This window comes from Papio anubis, chromosome 6 (genome assembly GCF_008728515.1).
Source record: "Papio anubis isolate 15944 chromosome 6, Panubis1.0, whole genome shotgun sequence".
In the NCBI taxonomy this organism is placed as follows: domain Eukaryota; kingdom Metazoa; phylum Chordata; class Mammalia; order Primates; family Cercopithecidae; genus Papio; species Papio anubis.
The window spans coordinates 141,238,980-141,259,730 of NC_044981.1; the positions used below are offsets into that span (position 1 = coordinate 141,238,980).

Here is a 20,751-nt window from a genome sequence, read left to right on the forward strand (position 1 = left end):
TCCAAAAAAGTAAAATGCTCCTTTTCTATTTTGAAATTCTGTTAAAATATAACTCCCTATATATTCAATACATTGCTTGTAATAATTTAAAAAATAAAAAAAAAACACAAAAAACAAAACAAAAAAAAGAAAATCAAAAACTATTTAAAGAAACCAATAAAATAATACTGGTATTATCTACAGTACTCCTAATGTTCTGAAGAAGTCTAGTAAAAACAGTTGGGAATGTTAGTACTGCATTTTAGTCCATAATTTGAGAAAAGAATGAGCTGGAAAAGCATAGTAAAAGTTGTGTCATACAGACTTATCGGGATGCCAGGCAAGACTTAGACCAAGCCAATGTCACGTGAGACCCAAGAAAAAATATCTGCTTACACTCAGCCACTCACACTGGATACGGCATCTGACTGGATTACCAGAAGTGATGTTCCTCACCATGTTAACTAGGCTAGGGAGGCAGAGATCATTGACAGTAGGAAATTTCATTTCTAGAACTTGTCATAGTCTGAACCATTAAATTGTGAAATGACTACTTATTTACATTTCTCATTTCTATTGAAATCTAAGAATGTCACCATAGGCAACAAACAAAAAAGGGTTATGTTTATTAATAATATTGCTTTTGCCAAGAGAACTTCCTAGTTTTTATTATTTTTATTTTTACTTTTTTTATTTTTTGAGTCAGAGTTTCACTCTTGTTGCCCAGGCTGGAGTACAATGGCATAATCTCGGTCCACTGCAACCTCCACCTCCCGGGTTCAAACGATTCTCCTGCCTCAGCCTCCCAAGCAGCTGGGACTACAAGCATGTACCACCGTGCCTGGCTAATTTTTTGTATTTTAGTAGAGATGGGGCTTCACCATGTTGGTCAGGCTGGTCTTGAACTCCTGACCTCAGGTGATCCACCCGCCTCAGCCTCCTAAAGTGCTGGGATTACGGATGTGAGCCACTGCACCTGGCCTCCTAGCTTTTATTAAAATAGCTGTGCATATTTTTATTCTGCCCCAATGATAAATGTTTAATGTGACTTAGAAAGTAAAGGCTGGAAACTACTGGGGACTTCAGTGAACCATAACATAATCTGCAAACCTTAACTCAAAATAAGATCAAATGTATAAAGAAATTTACCACTTACCAGAAAAGCTACTGATTTCATACAGTAGAAGCCATGTCTATTTAGATAAACTAGCACTTCACTATGGCTAGACATAGCCTCTCCTGACTCCCACCATCAAATGTTTGTTACAAGATACTTTATAAAGTATTGGAAAATAGTGTAACGATGCAAAATCAGAATGTAGTATAACAAAGCTAGATACGATCTCTCTCCTTGCTTTCCTTTTTAAAAGTAAAAAAATCCCCCATCCTATGTAAACGGAAGTTAAAATATGGTGCATATAGTAGAGTCCTTTAAAAAATTCTGTATTTTCTTGGACATAGAGAGGTATGGAAGGCTTATCATAATTCTCCTAACCACCTACGCTCTCCTCTTCTAACATTTTGTGTGCTATATTTTACTTGGTGGAAAATAATGTCTTCCTGTATTACTCTCCCAGCTGCTGAGTAGTACACAAATTTATAAACTTAAAGTATAATATTTGAAAAAGAAAAAAGATTAGTATAACATAGAATAAATGACTGATTGAAAGATCAGTTTAAGTAGGACCATTTAAAGTTAATCCAATTTAAATAGGAATAGTACTAAGAAAAACAACCTTATTTTTGCATAATATTGACAATTTTTCATAGTGTCTCGATGAAGAAAAAAATTGCCACTGGGTACTATTTTTAATACTTTGAAATAATGTACAGAAAAGTTTAATTCAATTGACATTTGTACTCTTTCAGGAAAAGCAAAACAAAAACAAAAACAAAACCCAGAAAATAACAAGAAGTTTTTGATAAATAGCACAAAAGTAATCTTAAAATATTCTTTGAAATCTACAAATTAGTCTCCAAACATTTTTTGGAACAATTTCCTATGAACAGCATTATGAAGATTTAGTTTCTAAATTCTCATGACCAACAGGTAAGTGCTGAAAAATAGTTTAAATTTTTGTTCATGCTGCCTGTTTTCTTAATAAAATTTAAAATATGTAAATACAGAAAAATAAAGTAACAAATGGCAGGACTTCAATTTTTACAAATGCATATGTAATAAAAGTTTGGATCAGAAAAAAATGCAGAGGATTGATTGACAAATCAGTCAGTACTAAGAGTTCAGGGTATCTGAACTTAATGTTTTGATGGCATTACTGCTTCCTGAAAGCATACCGATGTCTCAGCCAGAAATGGAATCTTTGTCTGTGGAGCACAGAACTCAGCATTGAAATCACCGTGCTTTGTTACTTACCATTTTTATTTAATTAAGTGAGTTTCAAAACACTTTTATTTCATGAAATAAACCTAGCTTTTTATATTTTTTAAATTTTGAAACATAGAAATTTATGCCTGCAATCTGGGTGGTATATCTGATCACACACACCTTATCTAGTGGCAGACATAAAATTGAATTGAATTGAATATTATTCAATTCAATTTTTTGCTTTAGCAAAAACTAAAGTTCAGCAAAAACTAAAGTTTAGCATTAGCTCTCATAGGAAAAGTAATTTTCAGTAATTTACCCTGTTACATGTGTGGTTTAACATATTCTAATCATTTTTGGAGTCTTCTTATAATTTATATAAGTAATACCTCTATATAGGCTACCTATTTTATTGAATTTAGTAAGATATGCCAGTACATGCCAAATAGAAGAATTCTGGATTAACCCTAACCCCAAATTAACGGACTTGAAAGATGTCCAGATATCCTTCCACATATTTACACAACTCAACTTAAATGTAAACTGACAATGAAAGACCTTTCCAAATCCTCTTCCATAAAGATTTAGAGAAAACTATTAAACCAGTTAATATGAGAAAAAGGATATTATTTTATGCTCACTGACATTTTTCTAAATGATTTTTTGCAACTATGGTAATTAGGCTAAATGTCAAATGTGCCTTGTTGACTCTTGTCAGAGTCAAAAGTAAACAGGAAATTTCAGATTTTGACATTTTCATTCATTTTGGAATTGTCTGATAATGACAGAGATCCAATACTACAGGTAATCATCCTGTTTATACAGACTGTGCAAAATGAGTGTACCAGCTAATAACTCATATATTTCACTTAATCAAACTTTCAAATGATTTTTCTTAGACTAATAACATTGATACAACAGGAACATAGAAAGTAAAACAAGAAAATCTTTATTATGTTTTTTCATGAGAGAAAGAGGTGGTAGAAAATCAAATGTTCAGATTTCCTGGGTTCTTTGAGTGTCAATAAGGACAAAGCTTTTTAAGTCTGTACATGATGCTTTAAAGGTGATTCAATTTAACTAGTAGATAGGAATAGTCCTAATAAAAACAACCTTATTCTTGCATAATATTGGAAATTTTTCATAGTGTCTCGATGAACAAAAAATTGCCACTGGGTACTATTTTTAATACTTTGAAATACTATACAGAAAAGTTTAATTCAATTGATATTTGTACTCTTTCAGGAAAAGCAAAAACAAAAACCAGAAAATAATAAGCAGTTTTTGATAAATAGTACAAAAGTAATCTTAAAATATTCCTTGAAATCTATGAATTATTCTCCAAACATTGTTTGGAACAATTTACTGTTCCACTAACAGCAATATGAGGATTTACCTTCTAAATTCTCACGACCAACAGATAAGTGCTGAAAAATAGTTAAAATTTTTGTTCATGTTACCCGTTTTCTTAGTAAAGTTACATGCTATCAATAAATAGTTAAAATCTTTTCAAAAAACATCATTGATTTTTTATATTGGATATTGCTTTTGGTGTTAATCAGTCCTAACATTATGAAATGTAGCCATTGAGAAAATGATAGGTGAATAATAGTTATTTAAATCAAGTATTTTTTTTTTACTATGGTGAAAACCTCTGAAAACATTTTGGATATCTTAATTTTTATCAGAACTGATTCATCTGCTTTATTCATTTCAAAAATATTATTATGCTGTTGAAAGAAGAGTTTGTTAATAACAAATAGTCATGATTCCAACTCACATTTTGAAAAAGAAGCATGAAGCTGGAGGACTTGTGTAATTTCAAATTTTAATACAAAAGTACAGTAATCAACACAGTATGACATCAATATAATAATAGATATGTAGATCAATAAAACAGGATGAAGAACCCAGTAAAGAATCCACACATTTACAGTAAATTGATTTTTAACAAAGATGCCTAGGCAATTCAAGAGGAAAACAATCATCTTTACCACAAGTGGTGTTAGAACAAATGGATCGCTATATGCGAAACAAAAACCAAACCAAAATGAAAAACCTTAGATGCTTACTTTACACCATATACAAGTTTAAATAAACACGAATCTGAGACAAAAGTAGAAAAATTAAAACGATCCACATTTTAGAAGACGACATCTGATAAACAATGTGTGTCCTTAGGCAAGAATTTCTTAGACATGATTCTGAAAGCCTGATTCACAAAATAGAAACTGGCGAATTTGACTTCATCGAAATTGAAAACTGATGGTATTCAAAAGATCCCATTTCAAAAATGGAATGGCAAACCACAAAGTGAGAAATATATTTGCAAATCATACATATCAGAAACACTTGTATCCAGAATATAGTTGTTATCTGTTGCCGAATTACTGTAATACTTAGCATCTCAAAACAACAAGTCACACAGTTTTGAGGGGCAGGAATCTGGAAGTGGCTTAGCTGAGTGGTGCTGGCTCAGGGTGTCTCAAGACAAGCTGTTGGCCAAAGCCGCAGTCATCTGGAGCTAGAAAATTCCGTGCACACTCACATGGTTGTTGGCAGACCTCGGTTCCTTCTTGGCTGTTGGAAAAATACCTCAGTTCCTTGTCCCAGCGGCCCTTTATAAGCCATCTGATTGTCCTCATGACACAGCAGCTGGATTCTCTGGAATGAATGATGCAAAGGGGTTTGGCAGGGGAGAGAAAGAAGCTGAGATGGAAAACACAGTCTCTTATAACCTAACCTTGGAAGTGATATACCATCATTTCTGCCGTATGTTGTTTGGTTCTTTTGGTCAGACCAATCCTAGAGCAATGAGGAAGGCACTGCTCAAGGGTGTAAATGCTAGAAGATGAGGTCATCTGGCTATTGAACAGAATACATAAAGAGCTTTTGAAGCTCAATAATAAGTGACAAATAACAAGAAAATAGGCAAAATATTTCAATAGGCATTTCACTAAAGAAGATATACATATGGCTAAAAATAAAATAATAAAAACACCAAATGAAGACATCCTCAACATCATCAGTCATTAGAAGAATGCAAATTAAAATTACAATGAGATATCATTATATACCCACTAGAATGACTATAATCAAAAAGACTGACCATACCAAGTGTTGGCAAATATTTTGAGAAACTGGAACCTTTATACATTATTGGTGGGGATGTAAAATGGCACAACCCTTTTGAAGAACAGTTTGGGAGTTTTTAAAGTTAAGCATCCATTTACCATATGACTCAGCAATTCTAATCTTAGGTATTTATCCAAGAGAAATAAAATCATATATTTAGATATCCACAAAAAGATTTGTACATAAATGTTTATAAAATCATCACTTACAATAGCCACAAACTGGAAACGACCCAAATGACCACCAATAGGTGACTGGAAAAAACAAAATTTGGTATCAATACAATAGAATGATACTCAGCAATAAAATAGAATAATCCATGCAACAAAATGAATGCATCTCAAAATCATACAAAATGAAATAAGTCATTTCTATGAGTTTTCTATTGCTACCATAATAATTCCTACAAACTGAATGACATAAAACAATACAAATGTATTATCTTATCATTTTGGAAGCCGTAAGTCTACATGGGTCTCACCAAGCTAAATTGACAGGGCTGCGTTTCTTTCTGGAGGCTCTAGAGGGTAATCTATTCTCTGACTGTTCCCTTCTAGAGGTCCCCTCCATTTCTTGGCTCATGGCTCCCTTCCTCCAACTTCAAAGCCATCAATGGCAGACTGAGTCTTTCTTGCATTGCATCTCTCTCACTCTTCTTCCATTATTGTATCTCTCTGACACAGCTGAGAAAGGTTCTGTGCTTTTAAGGACTGAAGTGATTACATTGGGCCCATCCAGATAGTCCTGGATAACCTCCTCATTTATAAGTCTTATTTACATTGGCAAAGTCCCCTTTCCAGTGTGATGTAACATATTGACAAGTGCAGGGGGTTTTATTTTGCAAACTACACTTTTATATGAAATTTCTAGAAAAAGCAAAAATAAGTAGATGAAAATTATATCAGTATTTGCTGGGACTGGGGGTGGGAGCAGATTTCACTAAAAATGGACATTAAAGATCTCTTTAGAATGACAGAAGTTATCTAAAATGGAATCTATCATAGTTGCACAATTCTAAATTTTACTAAAAATCATCAAGTTCAATATTTTCAATGGGCGAATTTTATATGTAAAATGTAGTTCAATAAAACCATTAAATATTTTTAAGTGAACAGAAAAAAGCAAAGAAAAATAATTTATTGAAGTAGTTAATACTATTAAAATAAGCCCTGAAAACATGGACCTCTTATTTGGGATTTTGACTCTTGGTGAATTTCTGTTTTCTCCCAATCAATTAAATAGTGTTTTGGCTTTTGTCATAAGCACAGTATGTTCACATTCAATATATCATCTGCTGATCTTAAACACATTCCTATTATATCATTTGATAGAAGTGCATAACTGTGAGACTTCTGAATTCAAGGCCCCCCAAAAAGCTTTTCTTTTAATACTTTCATTGGATAAATTATGAACACATCAACAGAAATGCTAGAATCAAATCTCAAATGCTTCATCCTACTATATGTGTAAAACTATGATTCATTATTATTGAGAATCATAACAAAGTCCATTCACCAATTAATTTTTTTTCACATAAATATGTGGTGAAACATTTATTTACAGTTTCCTTTGCCTGGCAAGTGGTAAACCACAATACTGAAAATTTATGTCTTTTCTGAGTACATAGACTTAGTGACAAAAGACCAAGCACTTCACACACATTTGCTCCAGAAGTACTCAGAAGGGTCATGTTACCCTAGTGAAGAATAAAAGTACACACTCTGCACCTTCATTAGTGATGAATCATTAATTTATTCTGATTGGACTTAAAGTTATGAATGAGTCAGCTAACTGAACTGTGTGAAATGGTGGGTGGTACAAGGAGAAGTTTGATGCTGACATATTTAACTATAGATGTTAATGCCTTGCTGTGTATATTCCCATGATGAAATTGATTCTGCTTTTGCTTTGTGCCTCGAGGTCTCCTACTATTAAAGGTGTAATGTCTATGCATTGCTTTGAAATGAAGAGTTATCCAAAGAGAAGGTATTACCATATTACAGAGCTATCTGATTAAAGCTTGCCAAAACATTATGGACAAGAGTGAGCGCCCTAATAGTGCATGCCAACATGATCTCATCTTGAAGTATGAGAACGTAAGAATCAGCACATACTTCTAAATACTTCCTTCAAATAAATAAAGAGAGGCTAATTGTTTAGCTCATTTATTTTATTTTATTATTTCTTCACTATAATTTTTCCTACTCTACTTTTACTATTGTGGACTTTTCAAAATCCCTTAAAATTGATGGCCATGTATTAGCATGTAATTTAAAAAGCTTCAATTTCTTTTCCCATGTATGGGTTATGTTAACAAAAGAATCAGGAGTTAAATAGATATATCCCTGGGAAATGCAATTTTAGAGATGTTTATCAATGTCTATATTTCATTAATTATTTATAAAGTAGGGCTTTGAGGCAGAAACAATTTTTCCATTATATCTGTAACCATAAAAGATGAAAGATGCATTCATTTTTTTTCTTCAACTTTTATTTTAAGTTCCAGGGGATGTATTCATTTTTAACTAAGTGGAAGTAATGCTTGAACCATGAATACAGATACAGATTCATTTGACGAGGTTTTGTTGGTCTGATTCATTAATAGTTTTTTAAACGTTAACATTCTTACCAAGCAATTTTTATTTCTTAAAAAAAAATCCTGAGTTTAATAACAGGTTAGAGTAGTTTCTGTTACCAAAATGACTTTGGAATTCCACATAATTAGAATCAGATAAAATGTATGTTCTGCAACCAATTTCAAGGGTGCTATTTAAAAAAACCATGACAACACCAGGATTTAATTTCTGACCTGTTTCTCAGATCTTTTTATTTAATCTGCAATCCAGCATTAAAAAAAAAAAAAAAAAAAAAAAAAATCCCACAAGGAAGCACTGGACTTAAGACAAGATAAACCCAGGTAAAGAATTATTTTTCTTGAGAAATGACTGGGATCAAGAGAGACTGAGAGACCTTTTGTTTCTTGTCAGGAAACCTGGATTTCCATTCGATTCCCACGGAAACCTATTGTGCAATCTAGAAATATTTTATGTCCTTAGCATAAATGAATGGAATTGACTATATAAACTTTTATGAAAGTAAGTTCTAAAACCCTATTCTAGAACTCAAAACGTTAATACCTTGTCTATAAACAAATGGGTTGAAAAGTCACCTTTGAAGTTTAGAAGCTGTATCTTAAATTCTAGGCCTGTTCATGAAACCACAGGTTTACTGGAGCAGATAAAATAAGGAAAATCTTGTGAAAATTTCTCAGAAGTTAAACCCACCAGAAATGTGCACAATTTTTGCATTTTCCACATCTAAGCTTCTGGTCAATTAGAAAGACTATGGTCAAAAGGGGTACACTGCTTAGATGCTGGCATTGATTTAATTAAAAGGAAAAATGGAAGAAAATGAATTCTAAGAATGGGGCAAATCTTAATGTCTTAATTTGTTTTGTGCTGTGAGTCTGAGCAATTTATAAAGAACAGAGATTTATTTCTTATCATTCTGGAGTAATACACAGCAATTTAGGCTTTTTCTAGCCTGCTCCTCTAAATTTTTCCATACTCTACCCATTACCCAGTTCCAGAGTGGCTTCCAGTTTTAGGTATTTGTTATAACAAGGGTGCCACTCCTTCGTACCAATTTTCTATCATAGTCCATTCTGTGCTGCTATAATAGGATACCTGAGACTGGGTAATTTATAAAGAACAGGGATTTATTTCTTACAGTTCTGGAGGCTGAGAAGTCCAACATTAAGGTGCTGGTATCTGGCGATGGCTTTTGTGGTGCATCATCCTATGGCAGAAGGTGGAAGGGTAGGAAAGCATCAGAAGGCATCAAAGAGTTGAAATCACTTTTATCAGGAACCCGTTCCCATGATAATTAATCCATTCCTGTGATAAGAGCATTAATCCAGGTCTGAGCCCTCATGATCTAATTACCTCCTACAGGTCCCGACTCTCAACACTGTTGCATTGAGAATTAAGTGTCCAACACGTGGAGATAGGTCAGCCTGTCTCAAGAGAGGGGTCACTTGTGTGTAGGGCAAAAAGGGGTTATGGGAAGACTTTATTTTACCTGTTACTGTATCTCTCTCGCCAAGCTCTCTACCAGCTGTCATGAAAATGTGCATTTTGGGGGACACATTCAAACCACAGCTGTTAAGTAACTCTCATTTTCCCCTTGTTCCCATACCCATAGTCAAGCTACATGAAATGTGTTTTTTTTTTTTTTTTCCAATTAGAAGTAAATAGTTGTAGCTACTTCAGTTTAGTAAATATCACTGAATAGCATTTCATGAGACAAATTCAGTAGATAAACCTAAAGGTCCTTGCTGACATTTTTTCATGTCAGTCTTAATAGTTTCTTAATCTCATTTTAATTATCTTAGTTTAAAAGCCAGATTCTAAATGGGTTACATAGAATGACCAGCGGACAAAAACTAAAGGAGTCATTTTACATGCTTGAGCCACCGCGCCCGGCCCTTTTTTTTTTTTTTGAAACAGAGTCTTGCTCGGTGGCCCAGGCTGGAGTGAAGTGGTGCAATCTTGGCTCAGTGCAACCTCCGCCTCCCGGGTTCAAGCCATTCTCCTGTCTCAGCCTCCCGAGTAGCTGGGTTTACAGGCATGCACCACCATGCCCAGCTAACTTTTGTAATTTTAGTAGAGATGGGGTTTCGCCATGTTGGCTGGAGGGTTTTAAATGAGTATTTGCTCCTATTAGAGGCTGCCTTGGTAGTCATTGCCAGATCTGGTGCCTTGTACAGTGCCTGGTGCATGGGAGAGAATTATTAAATGTTGGATTAATTAACAGACATACCTCAACCAGGCTTTATTGGGTCAGCTTGTCTTAAGAGAGGGGTCACTTGTTTGTAGGGCCAAAAGGGGTTATGGGATGGGTTTATTTTACCTGTTACTGTATCTCTCTCACCAAGCTCTCTACCAGCTCTCATGAAAATGCTGCTCTCTGTACCTTCCCTGACCATATATTTCCAGAAATGCCACATCACAAATATTACACAGGAAATAAAGCATCTAAAATTGTAAACCCTCTGACCAGAATGTCTTTCATCTGACCGAGAACTTGAGCTAAAAAATCAAACCCCAAACCCCATGGAATTTTAAAATTTGGGGTTTCTGGTGCTGAATATTTTGTGATTTGTCTTCTCTTGAGGCTTAAAAATTTCTATGTACTGGTGCAAGTAAATATAGAGGTAGAAAATAAATAGGCTTTTGTTGGACAAGTGACTTTGAGTGCACACTGTAACGTGTTTGAGGAGAGATTTTATAATAAAACTTAGTTGGTCCAACAAAGCCTAAATGTTTATGTAGCTCATTCAAACTTGTCTGTGTCCTCAAATTGACACTGTTTTACTTCATGCCATATCAGATAAAGTTTAATGTGTTTATCTCTAGGAGAAAGAGCTTCTTGTCAAACACGAAAATAAGAGAGAAAGAGGTGGAGTTTCCTCACTGAAATTAGTCAGTAACATGCTGTGTCTATTATGAACCCTCACATTCAACAAAGTGGAGAATGCCAGGATACTGCAGCAAATGGAGTTTTGCTGAAGATCAAAGCAACATAAGCTGCTGTAACAGACTTTATGTTCTGTCTTTGCATTTCCTGTAGGTGGTGAGCTCCTGAATTGTGGTAATTACCAGTCCCTGATTGAAGGCAATTCATTTCCTTCCTGACACTGAAAATATCAAAAACCAAGCTGCCTCTCGATGACCCTGACTTTACAGCCCATTTGTAATTATTCTGATCAGTTGCAAGGGGAGGTAAGAATTAGAATATGTCTTGTTTAAGAGATTCTTTAAGTTCCTTGCTGGAGCTTATTTTTAAATACCCTCGGTAATTTGTTTTATATTCATAAACAAACTAATTTGATCACTTCAAATTCTTACCAAGTTTTAATTAGTCTGTTAATAAAAAAATTATAGCTTATCCAAGTATACTTTTACAAAAAATTGTATCTTAATAATTCTATTACCTAATTGAATTGCAAAATTAAAATTGTGCACAAACACTTTTTAGGTTGAAAAGCTTAAAAAGAAAAAAGCATGTACAAAAATACACTCTAGTTTTCATTTTCAGATAGAGTAATTATATCTATCATATATAAAATTTATATATATGAAAGAATCTATATTTTTCATATATTCATATATAAAAGTAATCATATATATGATTTTTACCTTAGGTAGCTCCAAAGATAAAATTCTTAAGATTGATAGAGAGCTGAGAAGAAATTTTAAATAGTGGATATAACTTGTAATCATTTAAGATTTAATTAAGTCACATTTTCAGCAGATGTCCTAATAAATACAATAGTAGTAATTAGCATTATTATTAGGATAGTGCCTGAAATAAAGGGTGTAAACATTACATAAAGCTTGGATAGACAGCTGTAGGCTCAGAATCAAAAAACTTCAGACTGGAAACATACCTGAAACAACCTTAGTCAATTCCTGAGTTTTACAGTTAAAATTCAGTTTCAGACAAACAAACTGTCTCAAGTTAAATTGTCACTTAGTGGCTTAGTTGAGGCAATAATTCGTGTCTTCTACTTCTAATTCATTTACTCTGGTTTTTTAACATTTTTAACATCACTATATGTATTGAACTATTCCTATAATTATTAATTTAAACTCTCAAGTTAAACTTTTACATACAGAATAATACCTAAACATATTTTATATAGTGCTATACGTCTTGTAGATAACATTCAATTTTTTATTGCTTACTCCATATTTATTTCTTTTGTACCAGCATAATTATGGCAGTAGAGGAAAGTTAAAAAGAAAGGGCAAATGCACACAATTTTCACCATCATATATAATTTTTAGTTTTTACTTCTAGAATTTATCCATGCTTACATGTTTTCTGAAGTTGTAATGATGAGGAAATACAATCTTTGTTCTGTTTTATTTAATTAACATTATATTATGACATTGTCGTGTTCACAATTACTACTTTAGCAACTACATAATATTTCACTGACTTAATTTGATAATTATCCAGTCATTTCCCTCTTGTGAGTGATTAGGTCATTTCTAATATTACTATAAAAAATACTGTTGTGAATTTCTTTGTGTACATTGCTTTTCTATATTGTTTGTCTTTTGATTTTTTTGTATGGATAAATCATATTATGCTTATATGGATAAATTATGTCATATAAGCTCGTGTGATTAAACAGCACAGTCCCTCTTTTACCTGAAGTGGAACATGAAAACAGCAGAGAAGCTACAGGCAGGACTGGCCCTATGTGCAGAAGGGTACCTAGAAGTCTGCAAAGATAATTTATAGGACAACCCCCCAAATCACCCCCAGTGGTCTTTCCTAAAATTTCCAACAATGTAATTTCTCAGTACCTTTTTTAGAGGTAAGTTTTTAATAAAATTAAGGCATTTCTAGACTAAACAAAGGAAAAGCATTAGCTAATACATATGCAGGATGTAGTTTATATGGTTAATTCCCATTACCAATCATAAATTCTTAGGCAGCATAGACTCAATCCTTCAAACAAGTATTAAGAACAATATTGAGAGCATGACGCTATGATGTCTCTTGAGTGAAAGAAAATAAGATAATTGAACTTCAATCTCTCATACATTATAAACATGTTTCCTACACAAAACACATACCAGTCAATGAAAAGATCATGCTTTTCACAAGTTCTTTAGGACTCAGGCCCAGAATTCACAAGATTGTTGTGATTTAGTCACTCATTAGTGTTCAGCATTTATTTTCCTGGCATATACAGCTATACAGCTACCATGTATTGCAAAGCTACAATGTCTCAGCCACTTTTTTTCATGATCTCATTTCATCCTTATAATAACTCTATATAGTATCTATTATTTCTCTCATTTTACATATGTGGACATTAAGGCCCAGAATGTTGAAGCATTTTGCATAACATCACAAGTTCTGAGTTATGAAGTGGCATAGCCAAAATTCATCTTTCTCTGAATGATTATTCTGTAAGTACTCCTTAGTGAGCAGGGATTTCTACCATAATATGTCAATAGTTTTTTGGGGCTATCCGAATTCTCTTGTGATTTTTCTATTCATAAAACTTGAAAAACCTCTTAGTTAATTCTTTTTCCCAGAATGTCAGTCATGCTGGACATTTACTCTACTGTTAAACATGTAACTAGAGAAGTACAAGTGGGAACCACATTTATGACCCAAAATGAACTTTTCAAAATTTTTTGAAATGCTATAAATATTTTGCACTCACTCTTCATGACTAAAGTGTACTAAAGTCACAACAGATATTCCAAATCAGCAGTTGTGTTGCCAATGGAATCTCAACAATATTAATTCAGATTTAACAACCACTCTGATTCATCTCCTTAGATTCAAGTCCCATAAAAACACAGGATGAAGTCTCATGACTTTTATTAAAATGTCTGTAAATATAAGCCCTAAAAAGCAATGAACTCTGATATGGTGTTTGGATCTGAAAAATTTTGGAGAAGAAAAAGAATGTAAGAATGTACCTGCACCATAAGCATAGCAACTTCAGATTTAATGACATTTTTTGTTAAATTTTGTTCAGTAACTAAGCTGATCTCTTAGAAAATCATTTAAAATTACTCACAAGAATGTAATTATGTAGTGTTGGAATGATCTTAGTACACAATCGAAAAAAAAAAAAAAATCCTTTCTTTCATTGCCTCAAAAACTTCACCCAAAAAAAGGATTGAATGAATTCCAAGTTTTTAAAGGTTAAGAATTCTACTACAAATTTAACTTCAAGGAGAAAATACTCTAAGTTATAATTAATGAATTATTGGTAAATGTTTAGGATACAAAGTTTTATACTACAAATCCACACACACACACAAAAAGTTTTGAATCCATAATAGGTAGAAAGATAGTGGGTGATATGGTTTGGCTCTGTGTCCCCACCCAAATCTAATTTTGAATTGTACTCCCATAATTCCCAAGTGTTGTAGGAAGGACCCAGTGGAAGATAATTTGAATCATGGGAGCGGTTTCCCCCATACCGTTCTCATGTTCCTGAATAAGTCTCAGGAGATCTGATGGTTTTATCAGGGGTTTCTGCTTCTGCATCTTACTCATTTTCTCTTGCTACTGCCATGTAAGAAGTGCCTTTCACCTCCCGCTATGATTCTGAGTTATCCCCAGCCATGTCGAACTGTAAGTCCAATTGAACCTCTTTTTCTTTCCAATCTTGGGTATGTCTTTATCAGCAGCATGAAAATGGACTAATACAGTAAATTGGTACCAGTACAGTGGGGTATTGCTGAAAAGATACCCAAATATATAGAAGTGACTTTGGAACTGGGTAACAGGCAGAGGCTGGAACAGTTTGGAGGGTTTGAAGAAGAAAGGAAAATGTGGGAAAGCTTGTAACTTCCCTGTGACTTGTTGAATGGCTTTGACCTAAAGCCTGATAGTGATATGGATAATAAGGTCCAGGCTGAGGTGGTCTCAGATGAAGATGAGGAATTTATTGGGAATTGGAGCAAAGGTGACTTACTAAGTTTTAGCTAAGAGACAGGCAGCATTTTGCCCCCATCCTAGAGATTTGTGGAATTTTGAACTTGAGAGAGATGATGTAGGGTATCTGGCAGAAGAAATTTCTAAGCAGCAAACCATTAAAAATGTGACTTGGGACCAGACACGGTAACTCATGCCTATAATCCCAGCACCTTGGGAGGCTGAGGTGGGTGGGTCACTTGAGTCAGGAGTTCAGGACCAGCCTAGTCAACATGGTGAAACCCATATCTACTAAAAATATAAAAATTAGCAGGGTGTGGTGGCATATGCCTATAGTCCCACCTACTCGAGACGCTGAGGCAGGAGAATTGCTTGTACCAGGAGGTGGAGGTTATAATGAACTAAGCTCACACCACTGCACTCCAGCCTGAATGACAGAGAAGAGAATCACTTGTAGCAGGAGGCAGAGGCTACAATGAGCTGAGATCACAAAACTGCACTCCAGTCTGGATGACAGAGTAAGACTCTGTCTCAAAAAAAAAAAAATGTGACTTGGATGCTGTTAAAAGTATTCCACTTTAAAAGGGAAACAAAGCATAAAAGCAGAAAATTTGCAGCCTGATGATGCAGTAGAAAAGAAAAACCCATTTTTTGAGGAGAAATTCAAGCTGGCTGCAGAAATTTGCATAAGTAACAAGAAGCCCAATGGTAATCCCCAAGACAATGGGGAAAATGTCTCCAGGACATGTCATAGGCCTTCATGGTAGCCCCTCCCTTTACAGACCCGGAAGCCTAGGAGGAAAAAATGGTTTTGTGGGCCAGGCCTAGGGTCCCCATGCTGTGTGCTGCCTAGGGACTTGATGCCCTACATTCCAGCTGCTTCAGCCATTGCTAAAAAGGGTCAAGGTAGAGCTTGGCTTATGGTTTCAGAGGGTGCAAGTCCCAAACCTTGGCAGCTTCCACATGGTGTTGAGCTGGCAGATGTACACAAGTCAAGAATTGAGGTTTGGGAACCTCCACCTAGATTTCAGAAGATGTATGCAAATGCCTGGATGCCGAGGCAAAAGTTTGCTGCAGGTTGGGGTCCTCATGGAGAACCTCTGCTAGGGCAGTGTGGAGGGGAAATGTGGGGTTGGAGCCTCCATACAGAGTGCCTACTAGGGCACTGCCTAGTGGAGCTGTGAGAAGACGGCCATTGTCCTCCAGATCCCAGAATGGTAGATTTACTGACAGCTTGCACCATGCGCCTGGGAAAGCTACAGACACTCAACACCAGCCTGTAAAAGCAGCCAGGAGGGAGGCATACCCTGCAAAGACACAGGGGTGGAGTTGCCCAAGATTTTGGGAACCTACCTCTTGCATCAGTGTGACCTGGAAGTGAGACATGGAATTGAAGGAGATCACTTTGGAGCTTTAAATTTTGACGGCCCCACTGGATTTCAGACTTGCATAGGCCCTGTAATCACTTTGTTTTGGCCAATTTCTCCCATTTGGAACGGCTGTATTTATCCAATACCCGTATTCTCATTGTGTCTAGGGAGTAACTAGCTTGCTTTTGACTTTATAGGTTCATAGGCGGAAAGGACTTGACTTGTCTCAGATGAGACTTTGGACTGTGGAATTTTGGGCTAATGCTGAAATGAGTTAAGACTTCGGGAGACTGTTGGGAATGCATAATTGGTTTTGAAACGTGAGGACATGAGATTTGGAGGGGTCATGGGTGGAATGGGTTTTGCTCTGTGTACTCACCCAAATCTCATCTTGAATTGTACTCCCATAATTCCCATGTGTTGTGGGAGTAACTCAACGGGAGATAATTTGAATTATGGGGGTGGTTTCCCCCATACTGTTCTCATGGTAGTGAACAAGTCTCACAAATCTGATGGTTTTATTAAGGGTTTCTGCTTTTGAATCTTCCTCATTTTCTCTTGCCACCACCATGTAAGAAGTGCCTTTCACCTCCCTCCATGATTCTGAGGTCTCCCCAGCCATATGAAACTGTAAGTCCAATTTAACCTCTTTTCCTTCCCAATGTCAGGTACGTCTTTATCAGCAGCATGAAAATGGACTAATACAGTGGCCATTAATTGCTTGAACTTTTAACTGTGAAGAATGAAATTTTGCTACATATTCAGCCTAACTTTACATAGTTAGCTAAGCTCTATATCATTACATAATTACGAATATAGTTATATGATGAGAGTTAAGTCCTATGAAAAGGAAAGAATATGATTCCATGTAGGTACACAGTCCTCAAAATTTGCCTGTAAATTATTTGGCTTTTAAAACATAATTTTTGATAGAAAATATTTTAAATTATAGCCTCTCCCCACCTGAAACCTATTGAATGTGTAATTAAGTTGAATTGTTCTTATTATGCTTGAGACAGAACTCTGAGTTCAGGAAGGAAGGAGGCAGAGAACAAATATTTACTTCTTTCTGGCTACAGGACTGGCTGTGAATAAAATTTGGCATAGGCAATATACATGGGAATTTTTTTACTTCTTTATATTTATTCCTCTCTCACTTCAATATTGCTGCTATTTGGGTATACTATGCTCATTTCCTAATTTAAACTATGTTTATTAGCACACTTCCCAGGACCAGCCTACCCCCCAAACTACTCTGTGCCTCAAAATTATCTTCTCCATTCTTGTTCCTACTACAATGCCTTGCACATAGAAGTCACACAATAATTATTCATTAAAAGAATGAATGAAATAAGAAACATAGAAAGTGTTAGAGAAAGCACCAACCTAACAGGAAGAAAAGATGTGGCTTTAACTGATCCTTTGCCTCTTTACTTCTTCTACATTTATATTCTCAGCTATTCTTCAAGTTTTATACAGTTGTTCTGTACAATGATTTCTTGAAGGCAAAAGCCTGAGCTCCAACAAGGTTAGGGGGCATCAGTGCAGATGTTTTATGCACATTTTTAGAATTGGTGTTGATAGAAGTCTCATTTTTAAATGATGTAAAAAATGAGGCTGTATAGCCTGATTCATAATGCTCAAAAGACCATTATGAATCATTATGAAACAAAGCAAACACATAGTTGTCACATGATATAGCAGTTCTAGACTTGCTTCACGTGTTTCAAACAGTGATGGTTCCTTAAGAAGTCACATCTCTGTGCTATCTAACACATACAGAGGCACGATAAAACAGTACAGTTACTGTGCTCTAATGTAGTTCATGGCCAACACTGCTTAGTGCTGAGTGTGGTACCCACGGTAATTTGTGGGCGAGGTGCCTCCTTAGGCCTTTCCTGTGTTGCATACCTATCTCATTGCTAAACTGCATCTGGTTAGAAAGCCCATCCACATGCTCTTGTATGGTCAAAAAGGAAAGACTTCCTCTATACAGAACTCAGTCAATGCCCGGCATGGGCACATGGCAGGCTGACAGCCAAAATGTGCCCACTAAGCCCCTAACAAATGAATCATGAATCTGGGTGACTGGAGAGACAAATGTTTACCATGGAATGGTAACAAAAAAGTCTGGGCTTTTTGCCATTACGGAAAAAAAAAAAAAAAAAAAAAAGAAAAGAAGCATGTGAACCTTCCTATCCTTTCCCAGATAGAGCTCTGAGAAGGTGTAGTACAACCAACTCAGTCTTTGGAGGGGCATATTGACAACAAAATGATACTTTGTATAATTTCACAACTTTGTGTGTGTGTGTGTGTGTGTGTGCAGTGATTTTCTCTCTTGTAGTGACTGATTTGCTTTACCATAAAACAAAGTAGGATGATACTATTATAATTTATCCTTTCCTATCACATCATGCTTTAATTTAAGATTATAGAGCAAATAGACTGTGTTATTACTCATTGAACACCAAGAATGAAGAAAGAATAATATAAGGTTTTTGAGTATGGTTCTTTTCTCTGCTCAGTGTCAATTCTTGCTCTGCCACTATCTGGCTGTGGGATGTTTGGCGAGTTACTTAACATCTTCCCCTATAATGTGGTCATTGAGACTAGACAATATGTGTATATGTATTAAGTGCCTGGAACAGATTAATAATAAATGCCAGTTGAAAATTATTTATTTGCAGAGGATGATGGTGGATAGGAGGCAGGACTAGCTTGCAGCTCCTGCCCACATGGACAGAGCAGCATGTGGAGACTCACATAGTGAACTTTTGCTCCAAGAACTATCACAGGAACATACCAGGAAAGACGAGATAATCCACAGACCCTTTGAAGGAATGGGATCACTGCTACAGGCTCTCTGAGATGCCAAAAAACTGTGAGTTGAGTTGCTTTCTCAGGAGGGACTGAGAAAGGTGGTGGTCTGGGACATGTTCTCTGCCTGTCACTAGCTGCCTGAAAATAGACTCAGTGCTGCAGAGGGGATATGGTGGGACTGAGAACAGCCTTTAAGACTGCAGGCTGTGTGGGAGCAGGGTGAGGCCTGTGACTGCCGGCTTTCCCCTACTTCCCTGGTGACCTGTATGATGCAGCAGAGGCAGATATAATCCCCCTGGGAATATAACTTCATTAGACTGGGAACCACACCGCCATCCCATACAGCAGCCGCAACAAGTCCTACACAAGGAGAGGTGGGCTCAGACATACCTATCCTTGCCCCCACCTGGTAGTCTTTCTCTATTCACCCTGGTAGCCAAAGACAATGGTCATAATCTTTTAGGGGCTCTATGGCCCTGTTCACCTTCTGAGAAACCCAAATACTTAACGAGGTATCCCTAGGGCCAGTTTGCATACTCCCTATAGGACCACAACTGATGTGCTCTTGAAAGTACCACCTCCTGGGTGGAGGCAAACCAACACAAAACCAGTGCACTAAACAAAAACATAACCAAAAACCCTCATAGAGTCCATTTCACTACTCTGCTACTTCCACCATGGCAGGTGCTGGTATTCACAGCTGCAAGACCTGAAGATAGACCATATCACAGTACTCTTTGCAGATACTCCTTAGTACCAGCCTGGAGTCCAGTAGCTCTGCTGGGTGACTAGACCCAGAGGAGCAAAAGCAATCACTACAGTTTGGTTTCAGGGAGCTCCATTCTTAGGGGAAAGGGGAGAACACCACATCAAGGGAACATGCTTGAGATGAAAGAATCTGAAAAGCAGCCCCTGAGTCTCAGATTTTCCCTCTGACGTAGTTTACCCAAATTGGGGGGAACCAGAAAAACAATTCTGATAATATGATAAAACTTATAAAGTCCTAAAGAACTTACAAACTTCTTCAGGACTCCCAAAAGATCATACCAGCTCACCAGCAATGGATCCAAACCCAAACAAAATCTCTAAATTGCCAGAAAAAGAATTTGGAAGGCTGATTATTAAGCTAATCAAGGAGTCACCAGAGAAAGGTGAAGTCCAACTTAGATAAATCAAAAACATAATACAGGATATGAGAGGAAAACTCTTCAGTGAAATAGAAAGGATAGATAAAGAACAATCACAGCTTCTGGAAAGCAAGGACACACTTAGAGAAATTGAAAATGCATTAGAAAGTCTCAGCAAGAGAATCAAACAAGCAAAAGAAAGAACTTCAGAGCATCAAGACAAGATTTTCAAATTAACCCATTTTGTTAAAAAAAAAGAAAAAGAAAAAATAATTTTTAAAAATGAACAAAGCCTCCAAGAAGTTTGGGACTATGCTAAACATCCAAACCTAAGAATAATTGTTATTCCCAAGGAAGAAGAGAAATCTAAAACTTTGGAAAACATGTTTGAGAGAATATTCTAGACATCCAAATGCAAGAAACTCAAAGAACACCCGGAAAATTCATTGCAAAAAGATCATTGCCTAGGCAAATAGTCATCAGGTTGTCTGAAGACCAGATGAAAGAAAGAATC

The 20,751-nt window shown here is 35.8% G+C and overlaps 1 long non-coding RNA gene across 1 annotated transcript; it reads right to left on the reverse strand.

Moving 5' to 3' along the window:
* Positions 1 to 2,406: 2,406 nt before the first annotated feature.
* LOC108585607 lies at positions 2,407 to 9,898 on the reverse strand. The gene is made up of 3 exons (XR_001902181.3): positions 9,170 to 9,898; positions 5,650 to 5,694; positions 2,407 to 4,969 (listed from the first exon to the last, which is right to left on the reverse strand). It is a non-coding gene; the product is annotated as an uncharacterized LOC108585607 (long non-coding RNA).
* Between the last annotated feature and the right edge of the window lie 10,853 nt (positions 9,899 to 20,751).